Below are 20,062 nucleotides of genomic sequence, written 5' to 3' on the forward strand. Positions count from 1 at the left end.
ACTCCTTTTTGAATTCAAGTTTCTCTCGTTCACCTAATGAAGACTAACATTAGATTAATCACCTTAACTCATCCCAAAACACACTTGTTTCCCCACTGTCAGTCTCACTGCCCACGGAACAGCGGCTTGTTCTTCAAAAGCAGACCATTAAATCAGCTAAATAAAATGGCAAAAATCGGCCAACAAATCGCTCAACCCTGCTGCTGCTTGTGTAAATTTTGGTTTGATAAATTGTAAATTCTTGGAACAAACGTAGCTGTCCAGGCTTCAGTGGCCGTGTTTTCATTTAAAGTGGGTTTGAATATGATAGACGCCACCAGTGGTGGAATGTATCTGAGTACATTCACATTCAAGTACTGTACTTAAATACAACTTTAAGGTATTTATACTTGTCTTTTCTTTTCATGCCACTTTCTACTTCTACTCCACATTTCAGAGAGAAATATTGTACTTTTTACTTCAATACATTAATCTGAAATCTTAAATTACTGGTTACTTTACAAATTAGGATTTTTGCAAACAAAACACACAGTTTATTAAATATGATGTTTTATTATACATTAAACTACCTAACAATTTATAGGCTTACATCTGAAATTCTGAATAAATTCTTAAATTAGCCGATTAAACATTTAGTTGATTGACAGAACTGTTTTGATCGTTGCCAGTTTCTAAAATGTGAGGATTTTTCTGCATTGAGTACTTTAACTTTTAATACTTTAAGTACATTTTCCTGATGATACTTACGTACTTTTACTTAAGTAACATTTATTAATGCAGGAATTTTACTTGTAACAGAGTATTTTTACAGTGTGGTATTAGTACTTTTACTTATATACTTATACTTCCACCACTGGACGTCACCACGACTTTAACTTTCTGCCACCAGTTAGGCTCCGCCCACAAAACACGTTGTTTACAAACACAAAAAAGGTCTATTTGTCAAATTTTAATCTTCATGTCATTTTCTTTATATTTTACATAGCCAAACACATCTTATCATGCCTGTAATAGGTAGTGGAAGTACATAGCATTGAAGCAGCCAGAATGGAGTTTGTGAGTTAATGATTAAACAGTGTATTCCGATAAGAGGGTCAAAAAGAAGAATGCTGGAGTCTGCCACTACCTCGCATGTTTTTCTTTTAGTTGCTTTTTCTCATAAAAACTTTGAGAAGTGTACTGTAACATCAGTGCTTTTACACAGCAGGGCCTTGTAAACTGGAAGAACCACATACACTGTCTAGCCATAAAAGGTTATAAAAAAAATATATCGTATTATGATAGGCTGATTAATGACTTCCCTCTTTTTACACACCTGTATGCTTTATGTGAACTTACGAATGCACAGTCTGGATTATAAGGACCAGGACGCCAGCCTCTCCCTCTCCTATCCCTACATTTTTTAGAAACTTGCCCACCTATCTATGAAGAAGTAGAAATGAAGTGGCACTAGAATTAATTTGCAGCTCCTCACAACCTCCACTTATGTTTATACCTTATGGCGCTTTTCCATTACATGGTACCTGCTCGACTCGCCTCGACTCTACTCGCCTTTTTTGGTTTTCCATTACGAAAAAAAGTACCTGGTACCTGCTAACAGGTACTTTTTTTAGTACCTCCTCAGTCGAGGTTCCAAGCGAGCTGAGGCGAGCCGAAAAGGTGACGTGAAAGCGACAGACGGGGGTGTCCTGAACAAACCCGCTATTTTTAAACAGTTTAGCCACCTGTTTGTTTTTTTGCTGCCTCCAGCTTCTTCTGAAATAAAATGTGTCTTCTGGCAACAACACACACCTTCGACGTTCTGTGTGTGTGTCGCGTTAGGTCACGGCAGTTTACTACGGCGCCGCTTGTTTACAGTTCTGCGGAGGCTCCAGTCCAGGCAGAGCTTTCGCCGCATCCTAAGTACACACACACATGCTGGCTCGACGCACACACCAGCTGACAAATGTATACAACAGGCCACATATTACATAGGCTACGGTGAAAGCTCTGCGTGGAGCCTCCACAGAACTATAAAACAAGCTCAAGTGGTCTGATGTTTATACTTGTGCGCTGGTATGTGCGTCGAGCCGGCAAGACGACCAGCCACGCTGAGGCGGTACTAAAATCTGCAATGGAAAACGGACGCACAGTGTGTCGAGGCGAGTAGAGTCGAGGCGAGTCGAGCAGGTACCATGTAATGGAAAAACGCCATTACACACACTTGTAGAACTCTTAAAAGGGGATTTATAAAAAATGTTGTTGCACCCACATAATTTAATCTGCTGTTTTGCATTTGAAGCCGTCTGATTTGCTTTCCAAGAAACATTTCAGTTAAAGGTCACATATTATTCTTTTCCATGTTTTCTATCATATCTACAATGTTATAATGATTGTTTTTTTTTCTACTCTCGGCTAAGTGTTACACAACTCTAAGCCGGCCTTCTATGATTAGTCATCTGCTCCAAGTAGCCAGGAATGGAGTTTTACTTTTTTTAAGCCACTGCGGTGTTAACATTGCCCCATGTAACTACATGCTAACGACAGTAAACAGCGTCACCTTGGCTACCAGTGGTGTTAAATTCAACCCCAATTCTGGGTCGCATTTCTGCTGAAACATGTCCGACTGGGTAGTGTTTGGTTCAGAAGCATTTATCTGCGATTTTTTTACGGTAAAAAGCGCCGCTTTATTCCACTACAATCTAACGTTAGCATACTGCTAACTATTAAGTAGCTACATGCTAACGCAACATAACTGTAATCTCGGCCAGTGCTGGTCATTTCTCCCCAAATTCCGGTCACTTTACTGCTGGGACATGTCTGGTTGTGTAATATTTGGTTTAGAAGCCTTTTATTGGTGATTTTTCACGGTACAAAGTCCTGCTATATACTCTAGCTCCAGCTTCAACTAGTGAAACACGCAGTGTTGCCAACTCTTTCCAATGAAAGTAGCTAGCACGAGCTCCAAAAGTCGCTAAAAGTAGCTAGATGATGTCATACGCTTATTTGCGCATTTGTGACATCATTACGCAATGATTTGCATAAAGTTTAGTGGTTGTGTCAGCAAGGTAGATAGAAAGAAAAATAAATCTTTAGCCAAATAATCACAAACTCACTATGGGAATTTATATTCAATTATAATTATTACTTAGGGAGCCTATATTTGAAGTAAAAAAAAAATTCTACATAGGGAGGAAGAAAGATCGATAAAGAATTCTCAAAGAAGGGCCAAACCAGCTTAGCGGCGTCTTTCTCCCATCGTGTCCCACTGTCTCTCGTACCTACACCGGCCCCCGCACCCTGTCCCCCCTCCCCTTCTACCTGCCTGTGCAGTGCTGCTGCACATGAGGGGAGAGCAGAGGGGGGAGGGGCTGCTCCTCAGTCACAGAACAGAAGAGAGGTGACTGTTTTGGTGGCCACAAGAGAGAAATACCTCACATGCTCGCCGGACAATACTGGCGTCTTTTAGGGCTGCACAATTAATCAAATTTTAATCACGATCATGATTTTGGCTTCCCACAATCAAATTCACGTGATCAAGCGATATTTAAAATGCTTCATTCCGTTCATAGAACACTCTGTATCAAAGGTTTTTTTTTTTTTAAACCACCAATCTCTGATCACGTGCCTCCATGAGCCAATCAGAGTTGTTCCCTGCACCGCGCAGCTTAGTTTAGATGTAAACAGTCACAGAGGACAGAGTAACGTGAGGAAAATTCCACAACAGATAGCAGTCGTCATAAGTCGTCACGAGGTTTACCAGTTTACCAGTAAATGCAACATTTTGTCCCGTCTGTGTTGTTTTTCAGACAACAGCAGTGACCAGTGCTAGTTTGAGTATTTTAGCTCATATCTTTAGCGGCAGACTGTTGTACATCCTGCTGTTGAATCCTCTGCAGTGAAATACAGTCACACTACACCATTTAGCTGTCAGCATTTTAGCCGTGTTTAATCCAATTACTACTGTAGCTAATGGTAGGCTAACGTTACCTGCTGTGTAACGTGTTATTAGTGTTTACTAGCGTAGCATGCAGCGATGTTTCTGTTGCCTCTAACGTCTGTTTTGGAGCATCAGAGCGCCATTTAAGTGGCACCGTAATCCGCGTTGCTATTTCGTCCGGTAGATACCGGGCACCGGTGCCCTATTGGCACCGGATTTTAACATGCGTCGTTAACGTGAACAGAAAATTGCATTGCCTGTATCTTTTCACGGCAAACGCGCATGTTTGGAAAGCGGCCGCACAACAGCTGAAATGGCATACTCCTTCATAGTATCCTTCAACAAAGGAGGAATGTAGCACAATATGTATGTATTGGCAGGAATGTAGCACAGCATGGATGAGAAAGCAGTTATAATTAGCCTATGTGACAATAACATTTGTTTTGGTTAAAATCAACAAATAATCGTGATAATTAATCGTGATCAATATATTGATCAAAATAATCGTGATTATCATTTTGGCCATAATCGTGCAGCCCTAGCGTCTTTTCTACAGAAAGTCGCCAGATTTGTCGCTAGTCGCTTTTGTGATTTAAAAAGTCGCTATAGGGGTCTGAAAAGTCACTAAATCTAGCGACAAAGTTGCTAAGTTGGCAACACTGGAAACACGGAGCGGGAGGTTCTGGAGATTCCAGGAAGCGCGCTGGCCAATCAGAGCAGACTGGGCTTTTTCGGGAGGAGGGATTAAAGAGACAGGCGCTCCTACAGAGCGTCTCATAAAGAGGGTGAATACAGGTGCAGCAGCCATGGGCAGTATGAGATTTTGTTTTTAAATAATAAATCATTTTAATAAAATAATATATATTTTTTTTAACATAAAAGCATGTTCTAGTACAAACACAAAATCAAGTATAATCCTGAAAATGCTATATAATGGTTGCCCTTTAAACTTGTGTGTTGAACACCAGCAAGTCTCGCTGCAGTGGTGCTGTCTCATCAGACAGCTTTGGCAGAGAGGAAAAACTAATATTACCATTGTTGCCCTCCTTTTGACTGAGCCTTAATTACATTTTTCTGTCGCTACCTTGTGGAATAAGCTGGGTTCACAGAAACTTTAGGAACAGATTCAATTTATATTTTGACTGTACTTTGACCTGCCTTTTTTAAGAGTGTAATCCTTCTGAAAAAAACAAACAATCGAGGCAGAGTGATTCACACTAAATTGGCAGTTCGGTGGCGACAGGGTGCAGCCACAGCTTAGACCACACCGTCATTGGAATCTCTCTTTTATGCTAACCCATAAATCCAAATGCTTAATAACAGACACAGAGCAGTGCGTAGTTAAACAGCAGTTAAGTCAGGCAGCTTAAGCTTGTGTTTGTAAGTTCTGTGTTGAAGCTGGCTGTCAGGTGAGGAAGGGAGGTATATGTAGATTGTGTAATGTTTTCATGTTCAACACAGTGCTGAGAGAGCAGAGTCATACCAGTTTTCATGGAGGTGTGCTGGCAGTTTCTAAGAACTTTCTGCCATCTATGACTCCACCTTTAGTTCCAGGTACTAATGTAAAATGTACCTTAGGTGTCTCGATCCGTGACAATTGGGCAGGTCACAACGCATTACTTCACAGACTCTCGCTATGGGTTTACTTTTTTTTTCAAAGACTTCCCATGCTATGTTTTCTCTATGAAACAAACTGTGGGATACAAGTGTGATTCATGATTGCAGTTCTAAAGCCATCTTTTCATAATCAGGGAAATAGTGCTAAAACAATTGATTCGTTAATTAATTAATTAATTAATAATACAAAAAATTAGCAACAATATACATTTTTGATTAATTGTTAGAAATGTGATCACACAAAAAAATGGCAAAATATTCACTGTTTCTGAACCTTTAAGTGTGAGGATTTGCTGCCTCTCGGTTTTATATTATAGATGACGGAAAACAATTTTTGGAGCCAGTGCTGATATCTGTATTTAAGAGTTAGATGGACAAACTTTGGAATGGAGACAATGTTTCTAAATAATCTCAAACTTATTTTTGGCATTCTTGCACTGCAATGTCTTGTTACTTATCGTCTGATTTATTGGTCTAGCTTCAGCTTTGGACTGTTTGGGAGACAAGCAATTTGAGGACCTCACTTTGTGCTCTCAGAAACTGTGATGGGACATTTTTATCCATGCGAGTGGCATGGCCCTAGGCATGACAGCATCGGTCAGTCCCACCACTTTGGTCCAGACTGAAATATCTCAACCATTATCAGATGGATTAAGATGACATTTTGTACAGACTTGCATAATGCCAAAGGATTATACCTAATGACTTTGATGATCCCCAGATTTTTGCTCTAGCGGACTTGTGTTTGGTCTAAGGGCCTCCCTTAGATTGGCCTCTTAAGTGCATTGTCCTGATTTGTAGCACCTGTCCCTGTTAGTATAAATGCTAGTCAGGGGACTGCTGTATTTTATACTGAAGAAGGCAGAGTGCCGAAAGGTTGATCTTCATTAGTTTTCCCTTCTTTTCCCCCCTCTAGCACCACCATGAGGTTGACATTTGTGTTTTTTAGGGAAATATCTCAAACTGTTTGATGGATTGACATGAAACATTCTTGTTCCCCTTAGGATGGATTGCAATAACTTACTGAACTTAACTTTCCATGTAGCACCATCATCAGGTCAATTTTTTTAATTTGTCCAATACCTACGTTTATTACCAAACACCTAAGTGACATCCCCATCTTCCTCAGGTGTAGTTTGTGTTTATTGCTAAATGGACAATGTTAGCATGCGTACATGCTAAACTATGATGTGTTAGCATTTAGCTCAAAGCACCTCTGTGCCTAAGTACAGTCTCGCAGAGCTGCTTGCATAGATGTGTTATAGAAACTAAACGAGTAGTTGATTAATCAAAAGATAATTAACAGATTAATCAGTAATGAAAATAATTGTTAGTTGCTGCCCTACAGCCTAACCTAAAAGCTGCTAGCACAACTGATGGATGGATTTGTTTTATAGCATGAGTAAAGTCACATTTTTATTTAAAAAAAGAAGACATGACCTTGATCTTGCAGATTGACGTGAGAAAAAGCAATGTATGGAAAATGTATTGGAGTTGGTTTCTGATTTCCATGACGGCAGGGCTCTGTGCAGGCTGGCGTTTCTGCCAGTGGGTGTGTCTGTGTGTCTGTGGGCAGAGGGCTGTTGGCACCAGGCTGGCAGTGTCACAGTCACAGAACAGTCTGTCTCTCTGATCGCGGCCCACCTCCCGCCCGCCGAGCACAATCGCACTGTTATGTTTGAGCCCAACCTTCTCCATGGCAACATCACATGATAGCACAGAATGTGTGTGTGTGTGTGTGTGTGTGTGTGTGTGTGTGTGTGTGTGTGTGTGTGTGTGTGTGTGTGTGTGTGTGTGTGTGTGTGTGTGTGAATCCATACTGTTGCTGAAAAACTGGTTACGCATGTCATTGATCATGTGGAGCTGACATGTCTTTCACTGGACAGAAGAGAGCAGAATAGGTCGGCATGCAAGGGTTGTTATTGTTGTTAAAGGAAACAAGCTGCTAGCTGTCACTGATGGAGAAAGATGCTATAAAGCAAATTTAAGAATAGCAGTTTTTCAGATATCACAGTTCCGTGAGTCTCTTGATGATTTCATTTCAGCATTGCTTCAGGGTCAGGGAATCATTAAAGCTTGCGAAAAAAATCTAAACCATTGCAGCTCTTAATTAGACTACTTTAAAACCACAGTTTAACCACAGCTTCAGTTTTGTCCCAATATCTAACCAGATCTAAGTTGCCTGGATGCAAAAAATACTTGAGGTTGCATTTATACACTTAAATATTTGTGGTTTGTACACATGTATGTGTATGCAGCTGGTTTTTAGGGAACTCCTGTCTAGTGGCAAGCTTACAACCGATTATAAATGCTGGCATCCCATAATGCTTCTCTGTCCTCCTGTTACCACTGTCACGCAGGCCTGCATTTTTCTTTGACCCTAGAGTGAGCCTTAATAGCTCATAATGCTCAGATACTTTACCGACATGTCTTCACGGAATGATTGTGGTATTTTTTAAGGTTTCTTGTGTCTTTTTGAGAAATGCAGCATTTACAGTTAGCATTGACTCAGTTATTTAAACATGCTGGCGGCCATAGGCTTCCCGGTAGTTTCCCCGTCTTGGTTGCTGTGAAGCCAGAGAGACCCTCACTTAAATGGGAGAGGGTGACACATCCAAGAAAACCTCTGTTCTTTAAGTTATTGCCTCCTTAAAGACACAACCTCTATAATCTTCCCATAAAAAGGAAACTCATATCAACTTGCATGTAAACAATTAGCCATTAATTACCCTAGGTAGCATGTGACTGCTTATGCTAGTCGCATGGTTTTGTCTGACCTGTTGTGTGTTTTTGGCTGTGCTTGTCCTCTCCACTCGGGCCATGAGAGCTGTTTTTGTAGTGTTTCTGGTGGCCTTCTGTAAGCGGCAGGGTCGGTATCAAAGCGCTGTCACACAGAGTGTCTCTTGTTTGGGTGCTGGCCTGGTGTTAAGTATGCTAATGACAGGCTTACTGCTGAACTGTGATGCATGTGCTTTTATTTATGAGAGGTAGAATGGACATTATTTTCCTGTTCTTCTCACTCAAGTACATTTGTTCAGGAGCACCCAGGGCTTGCTTGACTTTAAGGAGTCATGATTTTGCCACCAAGGCCTGGGGTCCGTTTGTTGCTCTGAAAAACTTTTGATGGCAAAGCAGTATTAGGAAATACTGAGAGTAGCATGGGACAAGTTATTCTTGGCACTTGGGGTGATTTGCGGGGTCAAGTCAACGACACAAGTAGTTAGTTGTGTGAGTTGGAGGTTTGGTGAAAATAAGATAACTTCTTTTTCTTTCAAATGTTTAAAAACTGGTAATTCTGTGCAAGAAGCTGATCTGGACATAATATGCACTTTAATAAAGTTTGATCAGTGGGGAACTGTTAGGACCCTCTATGCCCTCAGAGAGGGCCTAAGATATTTAAAAAAAATATATTTTTATTTTTTAGAATTTTGCCTTTGCTGTTGCTAGGAAGACAATGTGATGCTTTCAGCTCTGTGATTGGTGGTCTAGCTATAAATTTACAGAGGGCCAAGCAATAGTTTTCAACGAGTGACTCATTTCAAATTAATCAAATTGACCAATCATATCTTCACTTGAAATGGACGGGCTTTGTTATCGTTAACTTTATGACGAGTTGTGCTCGCTGTGGGGGACACAAATCACAAACTAGCTAGCTAGCCCGTTGGTTCGCGATGAAAGCTGAGAATAACGTTACAGATGGTGAGGAGGACATTGTTGTGAATTTATTATCCATGCAGTTTTCAAGATGAACTTTTAATGAAAAGTTAAGTTAACTGGCAAAGAAAGACCTAGGCCTACATCTGAGCTTAATTTTGTGCAGAAAACCAAGGCTTTTGAGCGGCATTTCAACTCCAGCGACTATTAATGAACTTACCTTTGAACTTCCAACAACCATCATTGGTTAGGTTATATGAAATCTAATAGGCCGCTGTGCCAACTGATTCTGTGGTCGCTGTTCATTGTCCATGGTTCTGTAGTGTCTATCCTAATGGTAACTTGGCTGTGTGCATGCTGTCATGATGTGTAGGCACATGAAATGTAGTTGGTTTTGTGTGGTAGGAGGGGCCCGTTGTCACTATATTGCGCTGAAGTGCACACACAGCTTGTCCAATGATGCAATTATTCTTAAGGAGGATTTGCATTTTGCTTAAGAAATTAGTTTTTTGTTTTGGTGATAGCTCTCACTCTCTCCGTGCTGTTTGCTCGTTGCATTGCTAAGGCTGAACTAGCGTTTTAATGTTTGTTTTAGAGCTGAAATTGTCATATGTAACTTTTGCAGTAATTTTAGAGAGAACACCATAAGCTAGGTTGGTAGTTTGCTTTTTAAGATTCATGGTTCGCTACTGAGTTTGATGAAGACAATTTTGTGATTTCAGTATGAACATAAACTTATGTGTAAATATTTTCTCTATTAATTGTTTAGACATATGTTTTGTTTTCTCATGGGACAAGGAGCTCAGGGGGTTCTTTTGTCCTTGTAAAAGTTCTTCTGAGTTTGTAGAAGTTCATAATCTTTGAGCAGGTGTGAACTTACATGTCCATTTTTACTCTGCTCTCCTAGTGTGGTGAAGGAGTCTCGGACATGAATGATCGACCTGTCTGCCCCGGTCCACACTGTTGTGTTGATAATGTTACCACTATTTGCATTTGATTGTACGGATGGGGCAGGGCTCCATGTAAGGATGAGCAGCTGGCTGAATGGTCACTGCACATGCTCATGTGACACTGCTATTTCTAGCCAAATCATTCCTCCTCCCTACTGCCCTTTAGCAACAAGAGCGAGTGGTGGATATGTGACACCTTGGAAAGCAGTGAGGGTGGACGGTGAGGGCAGTGGTATCTATCCAGAGGCAACCTTGAGTGAGTGGGCACAAGCTCTGTAGAACAATGGCATGTATAAACGTTAATGATTCTGTTCAAGATAAGAAGAATAATGAAGGTATGGCACACATCTTAGTTGATAAAGATCAAGTCAAAGTGAAGAGTAGAGTTCTGGCTTTGTTGCTTACTTAACAAACCATTCAAAAAATCTCTGTTCTTTGCTTTAGTAGCCGGTCTGGCTGCGCATGCATGTTAGTGCACGTGAGGGCGGTGTGCGTCGTTATTTGACACCAAGGGCCGTGACAAAGCGTTGGTATTTGACAGGTTGGCAAACGGTCTTGGAAAGCAGTGTGGAGACAATCCCAAACCACTTTTTTTTCCTTCTGAATATTGAATACAGCCCATTTAAGTAAATTATGTCTTTGGTTTCACCTATGAGACATTTAACAGTACAGTGTTGAGGAAATACTAACATGATCACACATGATGACTGTACTGAATCATGTCATTACGCTTTAACAAGCTGAGACTGCCTAATACAGAATTAGAAGGCTACTTATTTTTTTAAGGGGAGTTAATCAGGGTATTCACACTGAGTAGAGGACATGATTAGTGGTCTAATAAAGGTCTTGTTGCACTCCTTTTTAATAATGGTGAATTGTATAATTCGTCCGCTTTAGATCTCTGGTAGTCCAAACTAAAAACTGAGCAAAATATTTGAATGAAGCCTGGAAAATGCACTGGCACCAAAAAAATACTTGTGTACTACAAGAAACCATTGGGAAAACACTGCACACAGTGAAGTGTGCACAGTGTTTTCCCAAGGGTTATAAACAGGTCTTGTCCTGGAGCAAAGATGCTTTTCTAGGGTAATGTCAGGCCAGTTAACTATGGAAGACGAGGATTAAATATCGTTGAAAATCTCTAGGGTTCCCTACACTGAGCATGTGATGACATCTTCATAATGTTTCACACATTCCAGCACCTATGGCTCTACAGTAACTGACCCCCCTCCCCCCCCCCCATCCTCAGTACTGCTGAGAAGGCTTACCCAGCTTCAGTCTGAACTGCAGTCAACATACTTGTCAACACAATCTTTTCTTTTACAACTTATAAACTTCTGCTGTGGCTTGCAAAATATATTATGCTAAGGCTAAACTATTTTTTAATACATTTTTTATATTGAAATTTGCAATTTGTAGGAGCATGCGTTATTAACAGTGTCTTTGACTTGGTTGTTTATGACCAGATAACAAACCGGCTACCTGGCTGCGGTGTAATCTGCGTCATGTCATTCCTCCTGCACGCTCTAAAGAGACAGAGGGAGAGAGGTCTACTGCCTTAAACTTGCAAGTATATTATTTTAGTACATTGTTTTAAGTCTGCCCTGCCATTTTAAAGAAATCATTTAAATTTGACCATATGGCCTTAGCAATAAACAAGCTATTCTTTAATGTCACAGACTGTTGTTTTGTGCTCTTCCTTTTTTTTTTTTTATTTTAAAGTATCGGTTCAGGCACCGTTTAGTTTGAGGACATGTTTTAAAAGTATCACTGGCACCGGTATCGGGGAAAAAAACTATATACAACCCTAGCGACAAGCAGGAATCATCTGCAACGCGGCCGACACTCGCTGAATCCTTTTATCAGTGCCCAAACAGAGTATCGTCTGCTCTTCGTCTAGTGTACGGCATAGTTTTGCTGGCTGTTATTTATAAAAAAATAAATAAATAAATCTAGATTGAAAAAGTTGGTTGCTATTGACGGTAGCTTGCCATGTGCTAGTGATGATTCTCTCTGACCAATCAGTGGTCTGCAGTGTTTTAACTCCACCTTCTCGTAACAGCTCAGCTTGCTTGAAGCCTCGACCAAGTTAGTACCAAAAAAGGTACCAGGTACTATCCAGAACTTTTGTCAATGGAAAACCAAAAAAGAGCGAGTAGAGTCGAGTCGAGCCGTACCATGCAATGGAAAAACAGCTTAAAGTGCCCATATTATGAAAAAATCACTTTTTCTGGGATTTGGGGTGTTATGTTGTGTCTCTGGTGCTTCCACACACATACAAACTTTGAAAAAAATCCATCCATGCTGTTTAGAGTGAGATACGGTTTCTGAATGTGTCCTGCCTTCAGTCTCTGGGTGAGCTGTTCAAAATCGGCACGGCTTGTGACGTCACAAGCCGAAACGAGCAGGCTAACCGCAACCATTAGCTCGTAGCGTTAGCATGCTAATGCTATGGCTAACGCTAGCATGCTACCTCGTTCTCAATAGCAAAGCACTACTACAACACACACAAGTTCACCATAATCTACAAAAGAACTACTTACATGTGCGCCCTCATTTAGAAGTCTCCCAGCTAATCCTGCCTTGTAACTGACCGAAGTTGTAGAAACAGCCTTTCTTTTACTGTCTATGGAGCTAGCTAGCTGACATGATCTACATCTGAGCTACTGGGCATGTGCAGTGCAATCAAAGATAGTACAGAAGAAGAAAAGAGGTCTCACTCTGTAGCTAAAACAGAGACCAGCTGAAAAGAGGATCTGCAGCAGTGAGAGAGAGCGGTGCAGTACAACACAAATATGGTGTTTTTTGAAAATTAAACCATGTAAACCTATTCTGGTACAACCTTAAAATACAATTATGAACCTGAAAATGAGCATAATATGGCTGCTTTAACTGACTGAATTCATGGAGGTCCTCAGCCCCAAACCACTGCCTGCTTTTATTGAAATGTATTAACGTAGAAACAAGGTTAGTTTGGTACAGTCATATCTTGTTTATGTAGACTAGATATACAGGCTTTTAGTTTAATTTATTGAAAACAGTAGCAGTTTAAATCACAATATTGGTCTTAACAATTGCAGTTAATTTCCAATCACCATTAATGTATAATAAACAGGCTAAACTCAGTGATTTGTTTACCACAATCTGAAGCTCTTACTTACTGTTTGTTTCTCTACTGCTGCTTTATCTTGTGCCTCATCATCTTTTGCGTGGCAGCAAAGAGGCAAACTGAAAGTTGGAGTAGAGAGGATGCATCTAGCTGGATACACCAAGTGATCTTTTCACATTCAGTTCTGCTCTAATTGAACAGTTTTTTATACAGCAGCAATGACTGGATCTTTATAAAGTCATGTCCAGGGAAGATGTGATGGTGGATTACTTTAATAGAGGCTGCTGTTTAGTTCTGCAAGTTTTCAATGAAATCAACTGCAGCCTACAGCTTCCAGGAGGCACAATACAAACAAAAAGAGACAGCAGTAACTTCTTGCTGTAATAAATGCTGTACATGGAGTGTTTAGACTTTAAATACTTTGAATAGCATTTATAGCAAACTCTGTGTATTTAAAATGTGGTGGCACATGAGAAAAACGAGAGGATTTGAGCAACGTTGTGCCCCCTACTGGTGGGGCAAGACCGTGTTCTGATTTGAGGCGATGGGTGGAAAATTCTCAAGGAAATTATTTTGATTAGAGATGACCCAGGTAAACCCTCTCTCAGCCCCATTTACCCTCCATCACCGGAACACCAGCAGACCACTTGTCACAATGAGTTTTCTTCAGCTTCAAGCATGCTGTGACAGCACTAAGACACAGAGAAAGTACCACATGCCATACATAACCTCAAACGATGCTGTACCCAAAAATATCTCTCCCTGAGTGGAGTTATTTTTATTATTTTATTTTTATATATATATATATATATATATATATATATATATATATATATATATATATATATATATATATATATATATATATATAAAAACGTGTTAATCACGATGCGATTAAGGGCCGAGCATAATGCGTTAATTTTTTTTAATCGCATGCCGCCATTTATTAATTTATTTTCACTTCACTCGGCTTTGCGTCGTGCCTAACAGGCTACTATTTTGCCGTACTTCCTCGTAACACATCCTGCTGCTGCAGGAATAATAACGCGGATTTCGGTGCCTCATTCTGGTGCCACTGATATGCCTGCACTTCTCTCTGATGCTCTGAAACAGACGTTACAGGAGACAGAAACATTACTGCACGTGACGCTAGTTAACACTATACTCAACAGCAGCTAACGTTAGCCTACTGCTAGCTAGTAGCTGGATTAAACACGGCTAAAATGCTGACAGCTAACGCTAAACGGTGTAAAGTGTGACTGTATTTCACTGTAGAGGATTCAACACCGGGATGTAACAATCTGCAGCTGCCATTGTCGGAAAAACACAGATGGTGTGTTCAATGAAACTGGTAATTTACAGCCTCGTGGTGCATTCAAAATTTTTGTTAAATGTCCTTTTCCCATCTGGTGGTTGTTTTTGTCATTCAACAGCTATTTACTAGTGAGAGATATATATATATATATATATATATATATATACACATACATACACACACACACACACAGCTGTATTAAAGCATTTAGTTAAATAATCTGAATTGGTGGTGTTTTTGTAGGCAAGCATTTCAGTTGACGGACATAACTAGAGTAATAATACAGACATTTTGTCTGTAAGGAGAATTAATTTCACACTTCTCTTTATCTGCATTGATTGCATTACAAGAACTGCATTGTTTGAGTATTGGAGGACAAACATTTAGTTTTACTTAGTGGTTTCATAAATGGTTGTAACCTGATTTGCAAAGTGTGTGTGTGTGTGTGTGTGTGTGTGTGTGTGTGTGTGTGTGTAGGCAAACATGTGATAGATAACACTGGTCACACAGTGTGTACTGAGCCATTTTAAGATTATGCTTCAGAAGTAGCAGTTGTAGCAGCATGGATCTAACTCTCCTGCCAGACAATATTTGTATTCTGTTGACAATTCAATATTGTGATTTTGTTGGTACACATATTCATTAACTATCAGGAACCTGCCTGTGGACTGTTCAGTTTTTGTGGTTCAGAAATCTCTCGGCGAGAATGTATCCGGCAGATGCACAACACAATATCCTCAATGGCTTAAAAATCTTCATGTTAAATCTGGGTTCTCTGCCAAATCCCATATCTGGTCAGAGATCATTAAATGTGTAAGATTGTCACTAGTTATCATATTTGTGTTGAAATATTCTGTGGTTTCCCTTCATCACTTTTGCTTAAGGATTGTTGCGCGTGGATTGTAACATCGTCAGGGCCAGACGTATCTTCCCTAGACGGAATACAACATACAGTTCATCTCCCACAGTGAAGACATGCTGTGCTGCATTCCCCAACAGTTTACTCTCTACAGTATTGTTTTCAAATCTGACCAGCTTTATTTCCCTCCCTATTTCATGATATTGTAAGAGCACAGCAGAAGTTGTTGTTAATTCTACAATATTGAGTGGTAAATGTGTATTGAACAGGGCCACAAATCGTTGAAACTTTTGATACTGGGCCCAATATCACTGTGTTTCAGCACAATTATTAAAGGAACACGCCGACTTATTGGGACTTTAGCTTATTCACCGTAACCCCCAGAGTTAGATAAGTCCATACATACCCTTCTCATCTCCGTGCGTGTCGTAACTCTGTCCGACGGCTCCACCGGTAGCTTAGCCTAGCACGGATCCTGAACGTAATCGGTTCCAACCAGCCTACTGCTCCGAATAAGTGACAAAATAACGCCAACATTTTCCTATTTACGTGTTGTGATTTGTATAGTCACAGCATGTACAAATAACAAGGCCACATGAGACACAGTCATCTTCTAACCGTATATAAACTGGGAACTATATTATCAGAAGGTGAAGCACTGCTACTTCTGCTACTGCTACTGGGCGGAGTGATATGCTTGCAGCACCTGAGAAACCCCGAGCAGAGAGTAGCAACGCTTCGCCTTTCTGAGAATATAGTTCCCAGTTTATAGTTTATTTGTTCCTTTAAAACACTACCTTTACTTTGAAGATACAGTTCAACTTTGAGTTAATATAGTATAAAATAAACAAAAATAGAATTTAAATCAGGAAATCTGACCACAAATTTAATGTAAACTTTTTTTGACAGTTTTGATACTTTGTAATATAGACACAAATCAGGATGACTTTCAATGCCAAGCTGTTTTTTAGGGGTTGTTTTTCTGTCAATAGCAAACGTAAAAATAAGTCTTGAAATAGTTTTTTCCTTTTTAGTTCATAAACTTGCGAGACCCCTTTATGCGATTAAGGCCTACTGCTGAAGTTGTCATGTGAAATTCCCCTCCCTGTTGTGACCGCTCCAAGTGCCATTATTGCAGCTCATTCTGTGGCCTATTAGCCACAGCTAATGCTAGCAGCACATTTTTCAGCATTACTCCTAGAATAACTGTTGTGGGTAATCCGCTGACTCACTGACTTGCATGCCTAATCCAGCCCCCCTCGTGTCTTTTCTTTTGCTGCGTGTAGGCTGTGTACGCTTAGATTAAACGCATGGCTAATACAGTGTGTGTGTGTGCAGGGTTTTTTTCTGCATAGAGGAAAAGAGGTTTTAAGCCAGTCCCAAAGGAAAATCACCAGCACCAAAATGACAAGAATTGAGAATAAAAATAGCAATTCAAATCCTCTCTAAATGTGTTTTTTAAGAGCAATTTACCAAACAACCACTGAACAAGCAGAACATGAACTTGAATATGAGAAGTGATCTCAGTTTTATCTCCAGAGTCGGGCTGTACCGGACTCTCCCTGTGATTTATTTAAATATTAGTATTACTTTTTTTAACCAGTTTTGTTAATTGGGGTTGTATTTACTCAAGCATAATATACATTTTTGTTTATCAAATTGTCAGAACTAACAGGAAAATGCTTTAGATTTCTGTCAAATAAGGTAACAGACTCATTGCCTATACTGTACATGGACCAATCATACTTACTGCCGTCCAAAGTCCCCCCTCCCCCCTCAAAGTCCAATTCTGTCCAAGGAAAAACCCTGGTGTGCATAGGTATGTGTCAGTGCAGAGGCCTGGCATTCCTGCAAAGTGGTGGCAGAGCAATGGACCCCATGTTCCCCCACCGCCGCCACGTCTCCCACTACGTGCGCAAAGCAGCAGGTCTAATCAAAGCACTCCATAGTTTTCTGTTAGCTGGGTCATGTGCTGGAAGCCAGGATTAAGAGCAGGAGGGCACAGGCCACTAGATCCAGCTTAGGAGGATCTAGTGGTCTCTCTCTCTCTCTCTCTCTCTCTCTCTCTCTCTCTCTCTCTCTCTCTCTCTCTCTCTCTCTCTCTCTCTCTCTCTCTCTCTCTCTCTCTCTCTCTCTCTCTCTCTCTCTCTCTCTCTCTAGTATATATCCACAGTTGGTGCATCAGCTTTTTTCACTTCCTGCTGAATTATTCCCTTTTTTCCTGAAATCTGTCCACAGACACCTAATACTTTGACATAAATTAGTAAGCCCATATCCACACAAATGCAGAAACTTTAAACTCTGTTTATGTGTCTATTTCCTCAACCTTCTACCACCTGCTATTCGGCCTTTAGCACGCTAGCGCTATGTAGAACTTTCTCAGTCATAAAAAAAAAAAAAAAGTACAATGCGGAGGACCTGGAAGTGTATTTTATGTTTGTGATTGATTTAGATCACTTTCTATCCGGGCCATTTTCTGTAAATCGGTGTCAAAACACATTAAATCTACTTTGATTCAATATTATGTTCAATGAAAAGGGGATGAATACTTTTTAATAAGCCCAACTGAAACCTTACAATGATGGTGTCTCCAGGAGGTAGGTGTTTAAACGGCTGTTTTAAACTGTTTATGAACTGAAAGTTCAGGGTTACACACTAAAACACTTAAATCTATCCTCTAGGAGCTTTTCATTGTTTACACCATTTTCTGACCTTTTCTTTTTAAACCATGTCCAAATTCTCAATTGATCACATGACTCTTGGATAATCACTAGACAGTCATGTCAGCATTTTCAAAAAGCTCATGTTAGTCTTTGCACATAACAACACAAGACATTGTTGTTAGATCTCCACTATGGAGGACACTTTCATTAAGATTTCATTGGTCTGGAGGATGGCTGGAAGGCCAAAACGGAGAGGACAAGATGCTTTAATCCCCATTGGTGTGGCTGTAGCCTAAAACATAATTAGTCATCTTTGTACCTCTCCTTTCCCACTGAGCCTCTTTTCCTTTTTGAGCGACGTTTTCAGCACTCACTAATACCGGCACCCACTTTGCCCCAGTAACACATTTTAATACCACAGAGAATGCCAACAGTAGATTACCAGTCTCTGAGAAATAGGTAGGTAGTTTGGAGATCCTGGCAGTGCTTTGCGAGTACAGAGCCAGATCAACATTTCTGCGCTTCCTCACCTAAGATGAAGAGAAATTGGTAGGGTAAGCTGAGGAGGAAGCACAGGGGTTAAAGGGGCAGGCTTTGCTATTGGGCACCTAATGCTGATTCGTGGAAGAGAACTGGAACTGTCTGGCTAAAGCTGTGTGTGGGAGGGGGGTGAGGAAAACAGAGAGAGGGTCAAGGGTAAGATGACTCCTACACTCAGGAGCATGAAGGCAGATGGAAGAAAGAGAAGAAAGCCGGACTTCAACCTCAAAAAGCCTCTACTGTTGGTATGTACCAAGCCTAATTGTGTCAGTAGTCCTATGATGTGAAGGCTAGCCAACAAAACAGGCTCCCTTACTGTTCGTAATAAAGTAGTTGGCTCTGCATTCATGTTTGAGGCACATTTTGATTGGTCAATTAGGATCCCCGTTGTGAGCATGGTTTATTCTCAGAGGTGACTAATAGTTTCTACTGGCCTAAAAGCTTTATTTTGGGCACTGCATCCTTTGTGTTGCTGCTATTTTAGCCTTAGTGGTTTTATGCATTGTGTGTGTGCGCGCGTGTGTATCTGTGTGTGCGCACTCAGCTGGACCTTTCTAAAGAATACTTTCAAATCCCAGATTTATTACGTAGAAGAAAAAAGAACTTCTTCAAATCATATGAACTTTCATGTCTTTTAAATGTTCAGTCTGTAATGTCTGTGTATGCTTCATACACAGACATTACATACACTTCATATAAACAAAGCACAGTGTAAGGATCAGCACAGTGTGTCTCAAAACAGTTGTACAGACACTCAAGCATGGAGGAGTCACTTCAGCCACTTTGCCATTTCAGGGTGAGGGAGTCAAACCCATGTACAGCCTCCACTGAAACCAGAGAGAGCTGACCTTAAAAGAGTATTTAAACATGAGGCTTACTCAACACTGAAAGCCAGAGGGGGGGCTCGATTGTTTGCTGTTGTAACACGGCCTGCTTTAGTGTTGCTGAAGGCTCAGATACGTGTTCAGTCTATGGAGTGTGAGACTTGACATTTCTCTGATTTTTGTCATCCCTTAAAACTGGATTGAAGAAGGTGGCTCGCCAACCACCATATTAATGAAGATCTACTGGCAAAGTGTTTCACATCATAGATAGCACTGAGTGTTGTCTGTGAATTCCCAGTATACAGCCTTGTAGAATGTCAGTGTTTAAAATAATGTAGATAGTTTACTCAATGTAGATGGTTAACTCAAAGAGATTTATGACTATTGGCTCTTTATCATTACCACCAGCGGTGTGAGAGTGCCGATGACACAAAACTCATTGATGAATCTATTTAATCATCAACAGCGCGTTTACAATACTCGGATGTTCTTCATGAATTTGAATTCTACACTAGAAAATGCATTTCCTGCAGAAAATGCGTGCAAATGCTGAATAGCTAAATTGCTAAAGCTAAACTGGATGAATAGCTTAAATCCGTAAGAAGAAGTTGT

At 40.4% G+C, this 20,062-nt stretch overlaps 1 protein-coding gene across 6 annotated transcripts in view; it reads left to right on the top strand.

Annotated features, from left to right (window-relative positions):
• The window catches only part of slc20a2 (solute carrier family 20 member 2), a 65,242-nt gene that overhangs the window by 10,413 nt on the left and 34,767 nt on the right, over positions 1 to 20,062 (top strand). The window contains exon 1 of one of the 6 annotated variants that reach the window (XM_031305714.2): positions 10,344 to 10,396. The exons of 3 other annotated variants lie outside the window; for them this stretch is intronic. The gene's annotated coding sequence lies outside the window, so the exon portion shown is untranslated. Of the gene's footprint in view, positions 1 to 10,343; positions 10,397 to 10,656; positions 10,682 to 18,760; positions 18,872 to 20,062 lie in introns of those variants that run through there. 2 more of the 6 variants (XM_031305715.2, XM_031305711.2) reach the window with 2 other exon arrangements.

This window comes from Sander lucioperca, chromosome 2, assembly GCF_008315115.2.
Source record: "Sander lucioperca isolate FBNREF2018 chromosome 2, SLUC_FBN_1.2, whole genome shotgun sequence".
In the NCBI taxonomy this organism is placed as follows: Eukaryota; Metazoa; Chordata; class Actinopteri; order Perciformes; family Percidae; genus Sander; species Sander lucioperca.